The sequence below is a fragment of the Nansenia antarctica genome (assembly GCF_963989245.1).
Source record: "Nansenia antarctica genome assembly, chromosome: 7".
NCBI lineage: Eukaryota > Metazoa > Chordata > Actinopteri > Argentiniformes > Microstomatidae > Nansenia > Nansenia antarctica.
In genome coordinates, this window is record NC_137677.1 from 36,921,646 (window position 1) to 36,936,661 (window position 15,016).

The following is a 15,016-nucleotide window of genomic DNA, read 5'->3' on the forward strand; positions in this document are numbered from 1 at the left end:
TTCTCCAGCTCATGGATGCTCTTGCCAGTCTCCCCGATCTGCTCAGTCAGGTCAGAGATCTCCTCTGCAAACATAAACACAGAAGTCATTCAGAACAGGGAGATTTTCTTTGTATTATATTGTGATAAGAAAAAAAGGTACAATTATGTCAAAGCTAAGTGTATTAAAATATGTCTACATTGTTCTTAAGAACAAGGTCAATCATATGTGGCTTGATCAAATTAGACACCCCTTCGCAAGCCAAATACAACTGCTGCTGTTGGACTCACGTTGCAGGTTCTTGTTCTCTCTCTTCAGAGTCTCCAGCTGATCCAAAGCCTCCTCATAGGAGTTCTTCATTTTGAAGATCTCCGTGCTCAGAGAACGAGCCTCCTTCTGAGCTCCTTCCAGCTCTGCCTGGCCCTCCTCGAACTTCTGCTTCCACTCTGCCAAGACCTAGAGAAATCCATGTGATTCATGTGATCCATGTAATATTTTGCCATTTTCTGTCCATTATTGTATTGAGGGCTTGGGGCTTTTGTAATAAGAAATATGATGTAACAATACACCCATTTTATCAATTAAATTTAGGCCAATATGACGCTAGCACGGAATATATTTATTTTGTTATTTCACACCTTGTCAAAGTTCCTCTGCTTCTTGTCGAGGTTGGCAGCAAGAGCATTGGCTCTCTCCACATCAATCATGAGGTCCTCCACCTCTCCCTGCAGCCTCTGCTTGGTCTTCTCCAGAGAGGCACACTTTGAGTTGGTCGCCTCGATGGTCTCCTCTGCCTCCTGCAGACGCTGGGCCAGCTTCTTCCTGTTAGACAGATGAAGGATTTTAAATCTTCACGTCTGAGGGATTGTGTCAGAGAATGTCTGTACATCTGGCTCTTGAGGTAAATGGTACAATATATTGTGTGTGACTCACTTGGCCTCCTCCAGCTCCTCAGTGCGCTGGACGGCATCAGTCTCGTACTTGGTCCTCCACTGAGCCACCTCACTGTTGGCCTTGGACATGCCGCGTTGCAGCTCTGCCTTGGCCTCCTGCTCCTCCTCAAACTGCTCCCTCAGGAGGTCACAGTCATGGCGGGCAGACTGGACACCGTGGGCCAGTGCGTTCTTAGCCTAGGGAGAGAAATAGAAGAGGTGACAGGAATAAAGAGAAGGAGAGAGAGAAGGACAGAGAGAGAGAGAAGGACAGAGAGAGAGAAGGAGAAAGAGAGAAGGAGAGAGACAGAAGGAGAGAGAGAGAAGGAGAGAGAGAAACGGACAGAGTGAGAGAAGGACAGAGAGAGAATGTGTAAAAGCGTCAGTGAAGCTGTAGTCAAAATGTTGTCGTTGGTGGAGTCTACTTTGAGTCCCTTACCTTGACCTCCTCCTCAACAAGTCTCTTCAGCTCCTCAAGCTGCTGGACGAAGGCCTGTTTGCCTCTGGTCAGCTGGGACACCAGGGCCTCCTTCTCCTCAAGCTGGCGACCAAACTCACCTGTGGGGAACAGAGCATCTGGTTAATAGGGTATCTGTTCGCTGATGGCCAAGTTTTAATGGTTAATGTTCATTGTTGTTGGTGGAGTAAGTTGTGTTGTAATGGACAAAAAGTAATCCTGCCAATACTTGCTATTCTAATTTGTATGTCAAGTTCGATTTATTCTAAGTGTTACTCCCAACTCTATTTCGTTATATAGTACTCTGCGATGACAATAACGTTTCATCTAATCTAATCTAATTTACTGGTTAATATGGTATGGCGTGTGTAAGATGGTCCTAGATCAGTGGTTCTCAACCTTTTTGGGGCCAGCGCCCCCCTGTCCATTATCCAGGCCTCTTACCGCCCCCCCCCCCCATCAAAAAAAGTAGGCTTATTTTCTTCCCTAAATATTAATGTTGACTAATATTCTGTGTTATATAATTTAAAAAGCATGTCACTGAATGCCAAATAATAGATTGGATTTAACTGGGCAGTTGGAATATCATTATCATTAGTTTACCAGAGAGCAGAAAAGCCATTTGAATGTGAATAAAAATGCTGTTTCTGAGTGTTAAACAAACTCAGACAACATCAGAGAATACAAACAGACTGCTACGGAACAGCAGCAATTTCACACATGTCCGATGCAGAACAAACAGTAGGCTGCAGAACTGTACATTACAACTAACATTGTTAGTTTTTTTTAAGTGTGCTGGTGTTGCATTTCTCCAAATTGCTGTTTTATGATGCTAATATTTATTCATTTTTGATTGGACTTTGGGGGGGGGGGGGGGGGGGTCACAATATGGCGGCAAACGCTAGGGGGCTATTATTTTAATATTTTATTTAGTATTCTATGGTATTATTTTCATAAACTGACCACTTCGAATTTGTCATATAAGTTCCAAAGTTCAGAGCTCTGCGCTCTGGGAGCGCTCAGAGATGGGCGCTCTGACTGAAAACACGGTTTTGTCCCGTAATAACACTGATGACAGCTGATCAATACAAAAGACGCTGCAGCTGATGCGTTAGTTTCCAGGACATCACAAGAGGAGCAACATATCACAAAAAAGCGATCGTATATTTTAGTTTGCAAACACATCGCAATGCTAACCTCAGAATGGCACTAGGGATAACATCCACAACAACACTTAACAGTAATACATTTATGTAATATACTGTGATGAACCTGCGAGGGGAGGGGACATTCGTAGCTGATTTCTCTAGGTTCGATTATTGGTAAGCGACAGAGAACTTTCGGGACTGGTTTATTACAATACGATCGCTTTTTTGAGATAGGTTGTTCCTGCTGTGATGTTCTGGTATGGTGGTATGGTATTAGCACTAATTTTAACTAAATTACACTCACTTTTATTTTTTGGGGCGCTGCGCTACGTGTGTCTGCGTCACAGAGCCCGGCCAAGTTCAGAGCGCTCAGAGATGGGCGCTCTGACTGAAAACACGGTTTGTCTGAGCGAACTGACCGTTCGTGCATTTACGAATGTGCCCGTAATAACACAGCTGTTTTTCATGAGAAAAATACTTTATGCGTGAACGCCCCCCAAGAACACCTCAACGCCCCCCTTTAAAACATATTTGTTCCAGCGCCCCCCGATGTTGTCTGAACGCCCCCGTTGAGAAACGATGTCCTAGATCAACTTCAACAGTATCTGGAGTATAATTTTTACCGTTCTCAGTCAGGAGTCTTGCCCTCTGTCCGCTCATGTCATTGACCTGGCGCACATTCTCATCATTCTTAGTCTTGATCTCGCTCAGCTGATCCTCAAGAGTACGGCACATCTTCTCCAGATTGCCCTGGTAGAGAAACATAAACCGTTATTACTTTACATGATTATCTTGTGCCAAGCACTAAGTGCCAGGCTTTGGACTTTGTACTTTGTGCTTTTTCACGTTTATTAGAATTGACCCCCAGAAACGCTGATCCATACAAACACTGACCTTAGACTTGGCGACGGCCTCCATGTTGCTGGAGAGGTCATCAATTTCCATCTTGTACTCGCTCTTCTCCTTCTCCAGCTTCTGCTTGACGCGCTGCAGGTTGTCGATCTGCTCCCCGAGCTCTGCCACGCTGTCCGCCTGCTTCTTCCTCAGAGCAGAGGCGGTGGACTCGTGCTGCAGGGTGGACTCCTCTAGGTCGCGTCTCAGTTTCTGGAACTCGGCCTCGCGCTTCTTGTTCATTTCTATCTGAGAAGCGGTAGCACCTCCGGCCTCCTCCAGCCTCTCGCTGATCTCCTCAAGTTCCCTGGAGAGATCGGCCCTCTGCTTCTCCACCTTAGCCCTGGCAGCGCGCTCAGCCTCGATCTCCTCCTCCAGCTCCTCAATACGGGCCTACAATGGGGAGACACAAACAGAGAGCTGAAATCAACAACACAGTCAAAACAAAGGATACACAAATGATTATGTTATTATTAAGATGTGTTTATCCAAAGCAGCTTACAGTTAATATACGGAACGGAGTCTATGGTGTTTAAGCATCATGCTTGAACTAACTGAACCATTGCAAACCAGGACTGTGCTAACACGAGGATAAATTGATCACTGTTTCCGATAGCGATCCTGACCATGGTAACTGTAGTGTTAATGGTAACCATGGTAACTTTAGTGTTAATGGTAGGCATGGTAACTGTAGTGTTGTTAGACACTGTACAGCCAACTGAGCCGTCTGACGGTCCTGTTCTGTACCTGGAGTTCCTTGATCTTCTTCTGGTTCTGAGCACCCAGAGACTGTTCATCCTCAATCTTGGCGAGGAGCTGGGCGGTCTCGAAGTCCTTCCTGAAGAACACAAACACATTGATTGCAGTTTGGAAGTGGAAGTGGAAGTGGTTCATAGCATTCACTTTGGTTTACAGAAAGACATCTGTCCAGATTTGTGTATTTTCGACTTCAATAGAAACATGTTTTTGTTCGTTCAAACACAATGCTGGTTCTGACTATTGCAACAATGTAAAGAAAAATAATGTTCAATGTATATCAAATCCAACTTTGTGGTCATTTGTTTGTGTTTACTTCTTGATCTTCTCATCAGCCTGCTGCTTGTCATTCTCCAGGTCCATTACGGACTCCTGGGCCAGTTTCAGATCACCCTCCAGCTTTCTCTTGGCTCTCTCTAGGTCCATACGGAGCTTCTTCTCTTGCTCCAGAGAACCCTCAAGCTAGACGAGAAACACACATATTTGTCATCAAAATCTAAATAATGAACAACAATGATAAAGTACACTAGATTAATAAAGTAAAGCCTTTTAGAGCATAAACTGGGGTGCAGGTTCATGATGATGGCCTCAAACTAAATGAGCAACCTTAGCTTTCATACTATAATAGCCATCTAATAATGCTTAGCTTGTATGTGACTGTTTCATGTTCTTGTGAGTTTTAACTTATGGAAGACAATGAGCTTTACTCTTTCATTACAATCTTGGTTGACACTAGCACAGCTTTGTGTTCATTGGCCACTCACATCGTCCACTTGCTGTTCCAGCTTGGTCTTAGCCTTGGTCAGAGTGTTGACTTTGTCCTCCTCTGCCTGCAGGTCGTCCAGTGTCTGCTGGTGGGCCTCTTGCAGGGCTTTCTTCTCCTTGCTGAGCTTTGCAACAGCCTCATCCTGAGATGCCATTTCCTCAGTCAGGTTTTTAACCTGAACACAGCCACAACAGAGTCGCTTGTCACTTCACCTCACAAAGGGAAACAGTTTATATTGAATATACTGTCACTTGTAAATCATGTTCTCTCTTTCCAGGACCAACACAACACAGATTAATTGATTGTTTGACATTGACAGTTTGATCAGATTGTAGTTTGTATGTGATATGAGACCTTGTTTTCAGTGGCGTGTTTCTCCTTCTCCACTTTGGCCAGAGTTAGCTCCAGGTCATCAATGTCTTTCTTCAACTCAGAACACTCATCCTCCAGCTTCCTCTTCTTGGCTGTCAACTCAGCATTGATCTCCTCTTCATCTTCCAGCCTCTCGGTCGTCTCTTTGAGTTTGGCCTCCAGCTGGATCTTGCTCTTGATGAGCCCCTCGCACCTCTCCTCAGCATCGTTCAGACAGTCTCCTTCCTGGTTATGGGAGGGAAGAAAAAGTCAATGTGTATTCAAATATAAACTGATTCTAGTCCAAGGGCACACAGTAAATCAATACAAATCTATGACAAATGCAAACTTAGGGACAAATGGTTGTGTGTGAGAGAGAGAGAGAGAGAGAGAGAGAGAGAGAGAGAGAGAGAGAGAGAGAGAGAGAGAGAGAGAGAGAGAGAGAGAGAGAGAGAGAGAGAGAGAGAGAGAGAGAGAGAGAGAGAGAGAGAGAGAGAGAGAGAGAGAGAGAGAGAGAGAGAGAGAGAGAGAGAGAGAGAGAGAGAGAGAGAGAGAGAGAGAGAGAGAGAGAGAGAGAGAGAGAGAGAGAGAGAGAGAGAGAGTGAGAGAGTGTGTGTGTGTGTCCTTGTGAGCCCGGTCACTCACAGATGCAACTTGGAGGGCAAGGTCATTCTTCTCTTGCAGGAGTGATACCATCTTCTCCTCCAGGTCCTTCTTCCGGGCCTCTGCCTTAACCAGATTAGCTTTGCATTTCTCATAGTCTTCCTTCATGTTGGCCAGCTCCTTCTCTGTCTCAGCGCTCTGCAGCAGAGGCTTGATCTTGTAGTAGACCTTCATCCATGGCCAATGTTTGACATTCATGAATGAGCGGACGTTGTACTGGATGGTGAAGATGGACTCTCTGGTTGACAAGAGGAAGGCAATTGTCGCATAGTGAGTTTTATGCTTTTGAAAGGCACATTTATATTTTTAAAGATTTTGCTAAAGAGATTATCCTCCATCCCATACCTCCTCTCCATCATCTTCACGAACTCCCTCCTCATCAGGTATGCGCGGCAGAGAGCCTGAGTCATGGTAACCAGATTTGCCAACTTCTCATCTCGCATCTCCTCCAAGACACCCAGAAGACCAGCTTTGAAGAACACCTGAGCACAGATAAACAGGCATGTCCAAAGGAGGAGTTACACATTGTAACATATAGGAAAATTGTTATGTGGCAACATCTCCTGACCTTGGTGTGTCCAAACTTGTACTCATCGTGAGGAATATCAATGGACCCGAGCAGCTTCTCAGAAGCCTTCTTGTTGTCCATGAACTGACCCTCAGGGATGACACCGGCATTCAGTACTTTGTACCTGTATGGGGAGAATTGTTAAATATGTTACTGCTGTTGCTTGGGACTACAGATGGAAATCAGCCATGGAGGCTAAAGTTGCTCCATGTACTGCTGTTAATTAATGGGGACTGACACGAAACTATGAACTAATAAACTAAACTAAAGTAATTCTGTCATGGAAGGGCACTATTGTGTGTGTGTGTGTGTGTGTGTGTGTGTGTGTGTGTGTGTGTGTGTGTGTGTGTGTGTGTGTGTGTGTGTGTGTTCTACCTCTGCTTGAAGTCAGCATAGAGGATTCTGCTGGGGAAGCCCTTCCTGCAGATCCTGATACCTTCCAGTACACCGTTACACCTCAGCTGGTGGATAACCAGGAAGTTCTCCATCAGACCTGGAAAACAAAAATGCATCTTAACCCTTAAATAAACCTGTACAGTAATGTAAGGATAGTAATGATGATTAGTAGTTTAATCATGGGCTTAATCTGTCGTATGTCTCTCTGTGTCGTACCTGGAGTCTTTGACTCGTTGGGGATGAGGCAGCGCACAAAGTGAGGGTGGGTGCTCCTCAGGTTGGTCATCAGCTTTTGCAAGTTCTCCTGTGAGGGGTTACAAAACATAGTGCTCTCACAAAAAATGCACACTTAATTCACACTTTTGAAGAGATAGTACTTTTCAACAGACACTGGCAGGCAGGAGGAAAGCTCACCCTGAACTGGGAGGACACAGTCTGCATGGAACCTCCCTTCTTCTTGCCTCCCTTCTTTGTAGTGTCTTTTTCAAAGAGTAAAACAAAGTGTTATAAATCTCTGATCAACTCCCTTCAATGTTTGTTCATTAAAGTAGAAATGGCGCTGGCCACGGAATAGTAAAACATTTCAGCTGTATAGCCAAATAGTCAGGGTCAGGTTAGGGTCAGGGTCAGGTTTAGGGTTAGGGTCAGGGTTAGGGTCAGAGTCAGGGTTAGGGTTAGGGTCAGGGTCAGGGTCAGGCTTAAGGTCAGGATCAAGTTAGGGTTTGACTCAGGTTTACAGCCCATATGTACATTGAGTTGTGGGTAATTTCATGGCTAAAATTATGTTGTGTCTGCCCGGCTTAATGCTAATTATCGTGCTAATGCTTAGTTATTAACATGATGCAAATGTTACCTTCAGCTGCAGCAGCAGGATAAAGGAGGGGCAGCAGTTTGACTGAGGACTTCTGGTACAGCTGGATCACAGAGTCGTTCAGGGGATCCTTGTTCTTGTCCAGCCAGCCAGTGATGTTGTAGTCCACAATGCCAGCGTAGTGCACCAGGGAGAAGTGGGCCTCAGCCTTGCCCTTGGCGGGCTTGGGCTTCTCAAACGCCTTGGTTTTGCCAAGATGTGTGTTGTTCAGCTTGTCCTTGAAGGTGGTGTCTGAAGCCTTGGGGAACATGCACTCCTCCTCTAGGATGGAGAAGATGCCCAATGGCTGTGCAGAAAGAGATTTGAATTAAATTAGTAAGTTGGTATTTACACTATTTTCATGTTTATAACTTCAACAGTCACTGTTATAAGTTGATAGCCATGTGGTGGAAGCATATGAACCCTTTAAACACATTGTTTTCTATATGCAACATCTGGTGTTAAACACTTGGTTAAAGGTGTGTATCAGACTAATGTACAAAAGTAAAGTACTGTATTTAACGAGAGTTCCTAATAAAGACACCTTCTGGTGGCTGATTGTCATAATTACACCAGCGTAAGTTCTCTGGAAAAACTGTCTATAAACAACGGAAATTCTGCTCTTATAGAATTGTCTCACACGTGGTCAAAGGGTGAGTTTCTGAAATTATACATAGTCTGAAAATTCCTACTTGAAATGTTAATGTTGAGTAAATGTTGGGATGCAACATCAGCCGTTAATGAGTGTAATCAGACCTTTATGCTTTTATGGCGCAAAAAAGCTGAATGAAAACATGCATTCAGACTGGATCTCTTTATCACACATATGAGTTATAACTGACTATATATAAAAAATAAAAAATAAATAAAAATATTATTCATAATAATAACAATAATAACAATAACAACAATAATAATAATAATAATAATAATAATAATAATTGCTGCTTACCTTCTCAATAAGCTCAATGCAGGCAGCCAAGTCCATGCCGAAGTCAATGAACGCCCAGACGATTCCCTCCTTCTTGTACTCCTCTTGCTCCAGGACGAACATAGTGTGGTTGAAGAACTGTTGCAGTTTCTCATTGGTGAAGTTAATACACAGCTGCTCCATGCTGTTGTACTGTTGATGGAATTTGAGAATAAAGGAATATTTTCATCATACATGGCTGTTAATCTTTCAGAATAACAACATGTTTTCTTGTTTTGACAACATACTCACATCAAAGATCTCAAAACCAGCAATGTCGAGCACACCGATGTAGAACTGCCTTGCATTCTTGGTGTCCAACTGTTCATTGATACGGATGACCATCCACAAGAACATCCTCTCGTAGAGGGACTTAGCCAGAGCCATCACAGAATTGTTGACCTGGAAAAAAAATACTTCTAGTTAATAACTGAGATATTGACCATGTGTAGGCCAGGTGATGCAGGTGGAGGGTCGTTTTTAGGGTTTAAGGATTAGGGCACTGAATCAGAGAAACTATATACAAGTATTGTGACTGCATGAACTTGGAGAGAGGGAGGGGCGCTGTGTGTTTGTCTTTCTTTTTCTGTGTTGATGTTTCTGTTGGACATCATTGATATTGGTATTGACTGATTTGGGCATTTGTGTTTTATGACGTCTCAACATTGTTGAACCTCTGGGTGGCACCTACACGCAAGCACTATAAAACCAAGGGCCCTATTATGCACTTCTTAACTTGCCGTCTTAAGTCTTAATTAAGACGCACCGCCAGGTTAAGACCTACCGCCACCCTTATTATGCGCTTCATACGCGCTACTGCTATTATGCAGGTGTCCCTAGGCGCCCACACATAAGACATAAGACTCCCGTGCATATATTACTCATTGTGGGAGTGTTCATATGTTAATGAAGTGCGTTAGGCGCCCCTGCTATTATGCGATCTGAGTTTGCGCCTAGCGCTAAGTGGTTTGAAAAGTTCTTAGGCGCTAGACTTCATGCACGTTTTCAAACACGGCCGCTGCTACTTCTTCCTACGCCTGTTTCACCACCTCGGCTCGGGGAGGATTTCGCGCCGTTCCAAAGATTGCGAACTGATGAGCCTTGACCTCATGCACAAGCTTGTTACTTTCTTCTGCAGAGAAGCGCGCTGACCTCCTTCTTAGGACTTCCATAATAGCATAGCGCTAATGACTTAACGCAGACGGTTCTTAAAGGGAATGGCACCTGGCACGCTGATTGGGTTGATTGAGAAGACGCCCAAAACACACCCATGACTAATTTCTGGGCTTAGCGCCGGGTTTTAGGCGCCCACTACCGCACGCATAATAGCAAAGTGGCCTTGACCACGCCTCCACGTCTTAAGTTTAGATCTACCGCCTCATCTTATTGCTTAAGACTTATGAAGTGCATAATAGGGCCCCAAATGTTTTTCAAGATTGTTCACAATATGGCAAAAAAAATATAGATGGTATGATAATAATATGTATGCCCTACCTGAGGCACTGTCTGTCCCTTGGTCACATACTCATTGCCGACCTTCACTCTGGGGTAGCACAGAGCTTTGAGCATGTCGGCTGAGTTCAGGCCCAGGAGGTAGGAGATTTTATCAGCCACTGGAAAGAGAAGGAGCAACAGACTCAAGGACAGAGCCATACAAGACTGCTTGTGTCTTATTCTGTCAACAAGTACTAGTTTTATTCTGATGTTTCATGATTGATTTGGGCATTTGTGCTAAATGTTGTTTTGTTCATGTTTGGGGCCGGAGGTGGAACTCACCCTCTTGGCCGTCTGGCTCGGCCTGCTCCTCACGCTGCTTCTGCTTGAAGTGCATGTTGCCATGTTGCATGACAGCACCTGTCAGCTTGTAGATGTACGCTTTCTCATCATTGTTGAATCCCAGGACGTCAATGGCGTCCTGAAAGACAGAGATTTCATGTTAGCGAGGACAGAAAACAGTGAGGAATTGAAGATAAACTCACACTGTCAGAATGGATGGAAATGTCAGACTTCTCTATTCCTCTAGTAGACTAGCAGCACAATAGGTTTTTGACAATGTTATATAGAGTGCTCTTGTGGATGCCCCTATAAGAGGAGGCATAAACACTGGGTACACCAAAAGAAACATTGATACAAAGAAAAACCCTTTGTGTGACTCACATCTGTGGCGTCCAGCTCGACCTTGTCGTCGATACTGGCCACAGTGATATGCCCCTGGCTGATCATGGGGAAATCATAGGGGTTGGTGGTGATGAGGCACATTTCTGTGGAGAACAGAGAACAAAGTTGTTTATTAAATCAAATACATGATGTGCTCAACCAAGCACATTACTCAACCAAAGCCCAATTCTTATGCCTCTTATACCTAGATCTAGGGTTCTATATCTCTATCTCTACCTACATATCACTTATACCTAGATATCTATATCTCTATCTCTACCTAGATATCTCTTATACCTAGATATCTATGTCTCTATCTCTACCTAGATATCTCTGACTCTACTTAGTGCCGCAGCTACTACATGAGTAATTCACTTTCACAGCAGGGAGGTAGTTTTCCCTGCTCTCTGCTTTGACGTACCAACGATCTCAGGTTTGTGGTTGGTCATCATCTGGTAGAAGATGTGGTAACCCCTCTCATCAGGAAGCTGGAAGGACACCCTGGACTTCTCCAGCAGATCTGATAGAGAGAACAGGAGAGAAACGTGTAAAGTATTGCAAAACCTTTTTTGTAGAGTAAGTATGGAGAAATGACTAATACCAACTTACAGGTCTCAATGTCAGCACTAGCCAGTTTGCCGGACGTAGCGAAGTGAATCCTGATGAATTTACCCTAAGGTAGAACAAGGCGGTTAGAAAACATTCAACAAAAAAACTACAACTGCCAAAGTGTTTTCCTCATACTTACAAAGCGAGACGAGTTGTCGTTCCTCACAGTCTTGGCATTACCGTAAGCCTCCAGCAGGGGGTTAGCTGCAATGATCTGATCCTCAAGAGACCCCTGAATGAGACAAAGTTGCTAAAGCGTTAGTAACTGAAAATCTCTCATATTTCATGTCTCTTTCAGCAACATCTGTTCCTTTTAGCTGAGAAGGTGGCTATAGTGAGGTACAGACCTCATGAACAATCCTTTAATGAAATGTGATTGGCTCCCAGTCTAATGCCCATGGTTCCACCCAGCTGTCTCTGAGCCCACTGGCTCCCAACAGCACATATACCCACCCCAAACCCTCTGTCAAACTAGAAGAAATTAGAGAAAAGTTGATGTGTTTTGAATCATTCACCTCAACTTACTCTAAATGGTAACACACAAGCACAACTTACCTTGATTTTACCAGAGCTCCCAGATGATTCTCCCTTTCCTCCTGCCACAGCAATGGTGGCAAAGTACTGGATGACACGCTTGGTGTTGACAGTCTTTCCAGCACCGGATTCTCCACTGGTTAATACACAGAAAGTTTAGGGTTAGGATCATATCAGCATTCATTAAGCAAGAAAATAAAATGACATTGCTATAACTTTTACGTTAACGTAAAACGTTTTATAACCAAATCAATGTTCTCAAATATTCTCACTCTGTTACTCAATATTGACTTCATAATACCTAACATACATAAAGGAAAACTTTTTGAAAAGTAACATGTTAGTGAACAACTTACGTAATCAGGACGGACTGATTCTCTCTATCTGCAAGCAAAGAAACACATTGTTCAGACTCATCCCCTGGATTTTGGTACATTATTGCATTCAAGGCATCATCATAAAGTCGCACATCTAACTATCCATCCATCCATGAGAGCTCGTACCAGTCATCATGAACTGAAAGGCGTTGTCAGAGACAGAGAAGATATGGGGTGGAGCCTCCATACGCTTCTTCCCTCTGTAGGCGTCAACAACTGACTGGTCGTACACGGGGAGCCACTTGTAGGGGTTCACCGTGGCGCAGAAGAGACCAGAGTAGGTCTGGATAAAGTGGATAAAATATGTGAATTAGACAAGTCAGATTAGCTGGAATGTGGACGTTTAGGTATCGTTGAACATACTGATATGCTGTATGATGATGTTCTCTGCGTTTGCTAATGTGTGCTAGGTTTCTGGTGTTCACTGATGTGTATGTATCTCTTATGGGTTAGAGTTAGGGTTAGGTTTAGGTTTCTGTGTTCACTGATGTGTATGTATCTCTTACGTAGATCATCCATGCTGCGTAACGCTCTTTGAGGTTATACAGCACAGAGGCTTCATTCAGGTAGGTCATCATGGCCATGTCCTCTATCTTGTCATACTTTGGGGGGTTCAATTGCAGGATGTCATCTTCTTTGAAGTCTTTAGTCTGAAACACAGTGGGAAATCTAGATTACACTCAAATCAACTGTACTGATCACTTTTTACTGATGAAATGTTGGTACAAGGTTAATTGAATCACAGTACCAGTGCTTTACGATCCTCCACACTACTTGAATATTACTATTTTTTTATTTTGATCAATAACATTTTTGTTAACTATGTGTGTTGAAAGGTTCAACCTGCTCAAGGAAGCAGCAGTTTGGCTAAAGGTTATATATTATAGGTTATAGGTTAAAAGTTTATAGGTTATATGTGAAAGGCTTACCTCCTGACTGACTGTGAGTTTCACACTGATTTTTGCACCATCCCTGGCCACAACTGTACCCTTGAGGTACAACTCCACCTTGTCAGTCACATAGCAGGCGTTCTTAGCATCAAAGGGTGCGCTCTGAGCTTCGATCCTCTCCCTCTCTGGCTTACGAAGGTAAATGGCAGCTGCGCCATAAATGGCCATCTCCGCGTCCGTACTCATGGTGGCGGCTCACTAGGAAAGATTAAACAACAAACATGTTTGAGTCTTACTAACCCTCCCCAGTCAACAGAGTTAGAGGCAGTATATTTAACAGAATGTATTCTTAGAATGTAAACACTCAAATATCTCACCTTGTTTTCTCCACCCAGATGAAATCGTTTTCTTTGTGGTCCAAGCTATTACAGTCAGCTAGGAAGCAATCAAAGACAATACTATAATAAAATAAAGGGTGAATACTTGGTAACATATGTCAGGACCTACACCTCAGAAAGTAGTGGCCCATTCTGACCAGAAACAAGTTAGAAGATTGCACTATTAAAGGTCCAGTATGTATAGATGTTTAAAATTGTGAAAAGTGTCCATGATATGTCCATGATAAATAGAAGAGTGCTTAGCATTTTGTAATATCTGGTGTTGGGTTGGACACTGGCCTTCTTTGTGCGTATTTAACGTTTGGTTTGATTGGAAGGATATGCACGTGTATAGTAGATAGAAATAGAAAACAGCATATGCACATTTTCAGATGTTCAGTATGGCCGACATGTAAAACTACATGCTGGACCTTTACATTTTCACTTCAATGTCCTGCTATATACATGCTATATACATGCCACTTTCTTACAAACTGTGTGAAGTCAAAATAATGTATAATCTTTCACAAGGTAATAAAGTAATGCCACTTCAATGTTGAATAGAATACATGAGTTGTTCCAGAGCTAATCATGCGAAGTCCTATGTGGCAGCAAACACAAACAGTCTCACAGAGACACAGAAATCATGTAAGGAGGTGGTGGGTCTTACCACAGAGGATGAATCTGCCTGTGGATGCTGTGGCCTCAGTCTCCTTATATCTGGTTCCAGAGTGCCAACCAAGCAGAAGTTAATTATGGACCACACTGCTGGAGGAGCTGGACTGGATGAGAGACTCAGCTGTTTAACTTTAGGCCCTTTTCTGATGTGATATTCATTTCTTTCTCCTCTCTTGCAAACTTGTTACTATTCCAGATCTTTCCACTGCTACTCCTCCTACAACTTTTAAGATAGAATCACCAATCACATTTTTCAACATGCAGAGATGTCTTATTGAAGATGCAATATTTATTATTATTATTATTTTTTTTATTATTATTATTTTTTAAATAATTGTTATACTTACTCCTCTACTTACACTAAAGTGCAATTATCAACATGGAGATTTATGAAATTAAAAACATGACATTGTTCTACCTCTTCTGCTCTTACATCTTTCAAAGTATTCGCATCAATATTTACAATGTGGATATTACGAATCCTGATTAAAAAATACAATTAATGAAATGAAATGAAAAAGTGAAAAGAAACTCTCTGATAACTATTATACTTTTTCTGTACTTCCAAAAACTCCCATCTGTTAACATGGTGGACATCCCATAATAATGTTTACATGTACAGCTGGGGCACTTCACAGTCCCTCATGAACTTGTCAATGCAACAGAA

The 15,016-nt window shown here is 43.1% G+C and overlaps 1 pseudogene across 1 annotated transcript in view; it reads right to left on the reverse strand.

Moving 5' to 3' along the window:
• LOC308162114 (myosin-4-like) overlaps positions 1 to 13,540 on the reverse strand; it is a 14,050-nt pseudogene extending 510 nt beyond the window's left edge. The window contains exons 1-31 of the transcript in view: positions 13,334 to 13,540; positions 12,911 to 13,054; positions 12,531 to 12,687; positions 12,384 to 12,411; positions 12,049 to 12,163; positions 11,633 to 11,725; positions 11,494 to 11,557; positions 11,306 to 11,404; positions 10,885 to 10,988; positions 10,504 to 10,642; positions 10,222 to 10,340; positions 8,980 to 9,129; positions 8,710 to 8,880; positions 7,761 to 8,064; positions 7,322 to 7,386; positions 7,124 to 7,211; positions 6,887 to 7,004; positions 6,512 to 6,635; positions 6,289 to 6,425; positions 5,926 to 6,181; positions 5,284 to 5,526; positions 4,928 to 5,104; positions 4,480 to 4,625; positions 4,155 to 4,245; positions 3,411 to 3,800; positions 3,140 to 3,266; positions 1,351 to 1,469; positions 913 to 1,109; positions 618 to 801; positions 270 to 435; positions 1 to 64 (exon numbers count right to left, since the gene is read on the reverse strand). The exon at positions 1 to 64 is cut by the window's left edge and continues 61 nt beyond it. The product of the transcript in view is annotated as a myosin-4-like (transcript). The remainder of the gene's footprint in view (positions 65 to 269; positions 436 to 617; positions 802 to 912; positions 1,110 to 1,350; positions 1,470 to 3,139; positions 3,267 to 3,410; positions 3,801 to 4,154; positions 4,246 to 4,479; positions 4,626 to 4,927; positions 5,105 to 5,283; positions 5,527 to 5,925; positions 6,182 to 6,288; positions 6,426 to 6,511; positions 6,636 to 6,886; positions 7,005 to 7,123; positions 7,212 to 7,321; positions 7,387 to 7,760; positions 8,065 to 8,709; positions 8,881 to 8,979; positions 9,130 to 10,221; positions 10,341 to 10,503; positions 10,643 to 10,884; positions 10,989 to 11,305; positions 11,405 to 11,493; positions 11,558 to 11,632; positions 11,726 to 12,048; positions 12,164 to 12,383; positions 12,412 to 12,530; positions 12,688 to 12,910; positions 13,055 to 13,333) is intronic.
• Positions 13,541 to 15,016: the final 1,476 nt, after the last annotated feature.